Below are 5,032 nucleotides of genomic sequence, written 5' to 3'. Positions count from 1 at the left end.
AAGCATAGCAAAATCTTCAACCCCCTAAGTGGGGGTGCCATCCCCCAAATTTTTTTTAATGGGAATGGGGGTCAAGTGGGGGGTCATTAGAAAGGGCTTTTAATTCTCTATACATCGATTCTTACTTTTTGAAAATCGATCCATTATTTTAGAAAATATGCAGCTTTGAAAATACGAACAATATTTTTGACGAGAAATGCGAAAATCGATTTAATTTTACTTCAAAACTTACGGTATTAGCTTGGTAAATTCCTTCAAAAGAATTCGCTGTTTTTTTTTCTGATTTGCGAATTCTTTAGCCTGATTTTGGTGAGCAAAAAATTGTCCGCTTTTTGTTTCGTATTTAGATAGGCCACAAGAAGTTGCTAGATAACTGTCTTGTGACTTGTAGTTGAAGAGTACCAATACTGCCGAGTCTTTTAAATTGATTAATTATGGTGTACTCAATTCCAGAAAGAGTAGAAATTATTGAGCTTTTTTTCAAAAACAATGAATGCGGAAATCGGGTCGCCGAACTGTTCAACCAACGGCATCCTGAGAAACATGCGTCTGGAAAAATTGTTCGCGAATTGGTGGCCAAATTTCGCGAAACTGGCTCCGTTCATAACAAAAAGAGGCAGGTTGAAAATCCGGTACTAAATGAACCTACGGAAATAGCGGTATTGGGGCAAGTGGCAATGGATAGTACGCTGAGTACAATGCAATTGGCTACTGCGACAGGAGTGAGTCGTACAAGTGTCCAACGAATATTAAAAAAATACAAATTCCATCCTTATAAGATTCGGCTAGTGCAAGAGCTAAATGAAGACGATTTTGATCGTCGTTTGCAATTTTGCGAAATAATGACTGAACGAGCGATAAACGATAATTTCCTCTTTAATGTGTGTTTTTCGGACGAGTGTACGTTCTTCTTGAATGGTTTAGTGAATCGCCATAATTGTCGTTACTGGGCTGATACCAATCCAAGGATTTTCCATGAGACACACTCCCAACACCCCCAGAAGTTGAATGTATGGGCAGGTATTTTTGGAAATTCCATTGTAGGTCCTTTTTTCCTTCCTGGAAATTTGACAGGCGATATGTACTTGGATTTACTACAAAATGTCATCGACCCAGCTCTAACAAATATCATAGAGGACGACCCTGCTTACAATGAACACGAACTGATTTTCCAGCAAGACGGAGCTCCTCCACATTACTCGCTCAATGTGCGCAATTACCTAAATGAGACGTTTCCAGGACGCTGGATAGGACGAAGAGGTGCAATTGAGTGGCCCCCTCGGTCACCCGACTTAAATCCTTTAGATTTCTTTCTCTGGGGGCACATTAAAAGCAAAGTTTACAGCACTCCACCTGATACCTTGGAAGATCTGCGAGGACGAATCATTAATGTATGTCGCGAAGTAACACCGCAAGTGCTCCAGAATGTTCGACAACGGTTTGAAGACAACCTGTATCATTGTATGCAAGTTGGCGGACAACATTTTCAGCATTTACTTGACTAATACCGTAAGTTTTGAAGTAAAATTAAATCGATTTTCGCATTTCTCGTCAAAAATATTGTTCGTATTTTCAAAGCTGCATATTTTCTAAAATAATGAATCGATTTTCAAAAAGTAAGAATCGATGTATAGAGAATTAAAAGCCCTTTCTAATGACCCCCCACTTGACCCCCATTCCCATTTGAAAAAATTTAGGGGATAGCACCCCCACTTAGGGGGTTGAAGATTTTGCTATGCTTTTTGCGCCAAAAGTTGTCCCCCTCAGAAACAAATTTTACCTGTTTTTGGATTTTGCCGAAAAGTTCTTTACTACCCTGTAATGCCTTGCGGTACGTTTTCGATGGGCTACCCTGTATACAATTCTCATTAAAATCGGGTTTGCTTAACTTCAAGCAGGCAGGAACTACATATTTGTTATATTGTACAGATAACAATGACTATTTTCTTCTGGCTTCTATTGAATATCATTTTGTACCCACCCAAAACAAATTGCCAATGGTTTCATGGTGGTTCAACTTTAGATATATTGCGTAACTTTGAAGACGATGTTTTATAAGCTAGACTAATTACTAGTTTTAAATATAGTGAAAAAGTCACGGAAATATATTTCTCTCAAATTGTGGTAATACTAATAATAGTATTTGTAGATCTATAAACATGGCCTAATTTGTTTTTAATTTACCTGTTATCTAAAGCACTTCGGATATAGATATGTCGCCGATTTCCTGGAAAAGTACTTAGTTTGTAAACCTTGGTTAACATTCTTATCTCTTAAAACACAGAAATGCAATGTCTCCGATGACTAAACTGACAGCCTTCACCCTTCATTATCGATTGCTAAATACTTTTCAATTATCTCCGCGGTTGGTTTTGCAACTTTGCTAAATTTCTAATTGTTTTTATCGTTCAGGTAAAATACCGATAATTAAAATAGATATCGTACACCGTGCACTATAACACTAATCTGGGTTTGTTTTTTCATGGGTAACATTACGGTTTACTTTATAACTTTTCTAAACCAGATATGGGAACACAAGGTACGAAACAGGCCAAGGGGAGGGTCATAAATTGTGTCAAGATATATGGGTGTGGGCATAAATTTTAGTGTTAACATTGTTCGTGGTTTTCGAAATACATATTTCGATATTCTTAAAAGTTTCGGATGCATTTTTACTACTATTTTGACGTTTTAAGCGCTTTTGAAAGGTTTCTGATTATTTTAATATATTTTGAACGGAATTTAAATATTTTACTTGTATTTTAACAGATTTCAATATTTTTTATGCCGTTTCTATGTACTTTGACGTATTTTATAGCTGTTCTGGTATTTTGGAAGGATTCTAAAACCAATTCGAGGAATTTTGATGAATTTTGAAGCTCTTTTGATCTATGGCGATTTCACGAAATCGAAAAACCTCTGCAAGTTCTTGAAATTTTATTTCAAGATAGCCTGCACCTCAATATATAGTTTTACCAAAAGAGAATCACTAGTACGTGGTTATCTCGGAGTTAAACATTTTTTTTTCTATTAAATTTACTATTTTGGTCTTTCTCGAATCTTGAAAAGTTCAAACAGAAATTTTGTTCGATTTTATATATATCGTTTTATATTAAATTGGATATAGAACAATATTTTACGAACATATTCAATACAGTTTAGGTAATTTTTTTAAAAATTGACACTTTTAGTTGAAGTGATACACTATTATTTCCAAACGCAAAGTTGCAGGCAATAACTTGATTAAGAAAAGTTTGCAAATTAATCTTTCCGGTGTTGCCAGATTTCTTCAGTAGGTACAAAAACAATATTTTTTTAAATAGCCACCGTTTTTTTTTTTAAATTATTTGACAAACCTTCAAATTCTAAATAAAAAATGTTATGTCACATTTTTTTATTGGGGTAGGTAGCCATTTTAAAACAATCAGCAAAAACAACGAAAATAATCCGTAGTCGCCAGGAACTAACTAAAAGAAGCTAACATAGCAACAGTAGGCCTTGGAAATTAAACAAAAATTGTGTACAATAATGATGGCTCCTTCCAAACAACAGAATTTTTGTTCAATTTGCAAGGCCTACTATTGCAATGTTAGCTTCTTTTAATTCCTCTCTACTGCAGATTATTTTCGCTGTTTTTTGCTGATTGTTCTAAAACGGCTACTTCAATAAACAAATGTGACATGACATTTTTTATTTAGAATTTAAAGATTTGTCAAATTATGTTAAAAAAATGCGATGTTGCCATTTAAAAAAAATATTACTGAAGAAATCTGGCAACACCGGAAATAATTGTAAATTTTTCTTAAGTCAAATTATTTCCTACAACTTTTCATTTGGAAGTATAACTTTGTCATTTCAAATAAAAAAGTTGGCTTATGTAAGGTTTTAAAAAAATTACATTATTTTATTCCAAGCCACTTTTAATAACATTTTGTCGTAAGCTCATTAGACCAAGCAAATTAAAATTTTACTCGAAAAAAGTTGTATCCGCGAGATTATTGTAAAATTGTCTAAAGGAACATAATACAAGATATCTCTCATCTCGTGAGTCAAAAACTTTTATTAGCTAACTTTTCTATTTAAACAAATAAGTGAGGAAAACAGTTTTTTCACTTTGCAGGGAAAACCATCAATTTTAGCGAAAAGTGACTCACAGACAGCTTATAAGGAGTAAAATTATCTACAAAATGAGACTTAATTTGAAAATAATTTGTGAATTTTTACTGTAATTTTACATTTAAATCGTAATTAAATAGCTAACAAAATATTGAAAAAACAAGTTTACTTTGCCTTAATATGTAAATAAAATAACTTTTTAAATGAACGATAGCTTCATTTATTTATTTAATAATAGTAAAGTAATTCCGAAATTGAAATTTTAATTAATATTTCGTTTAACAATAATGTTTGTGGTAAATTAAAAAAATTTAAGTATAAAAGATGCATTTTTTCTGGGGTTCAGGGCTATTCTACGAATTCGTAAATATGCCCATTGTTATTTTTTCGTCGAGCTACCCTAGTTTTAAAAAATATATAAGATTACACGATGAATAGAAGCCGAGATATTGCAAAATTTACAGCGCGCATCAATTTGAATCTTCCTCGCGCGCGCGACCGCTTGGACGAGCTTCTCCCACCACCACCACGCCGTCGGCCGCCGGACAGTTTACTTAACGAGGATCTTTAAAGGACTCGTCAGTCGTTAATTTTTCACATTTTTCAATGCAATTCACGGGAAATCGTAGTTTACTTCGTAAACTGTATTTTGCGAAAAATTCAAGTCTTAATATTTATAAACAATTGCGCTACGATTAAAAAAAAAATAAATTCTTATCTTGGCTCCTGTTGGTCGTATAGGGTACTTTTTTATTTTAAAACTGTATTTTTTTGCCAGCTATCCATTGCATCTATTTTCGGAGAGATAGCATAAATAGCAACAATGTTATTCAAATTGTTTATAAGCGAAAAACACGGTTTTTTAATGCACAATTTGAGAATGTTAATGTCAAAAAAACGGTGATATTTTTTAATA

The sequence above is a fragment of the Anoplophora glabripennis genome, unplaced genomic scaffold (genome assembly GCF_000390285.2).
Source record: "Anoplophora glabripennis isolate ALB-LARVAE unplaced genomic scaffold, Agla_2.0 scaffold365, whole genome shotgun sequence".
Taxonomy (NCBI): Eukaryota; Metazoa; Arthropoda; class Insecta; order Coleoptera; family Cerambycidae; genus Anoplophora; species Anoplophora glabripennis.
Note: the sequence above shows the minus strand (reverse complement) of the source record.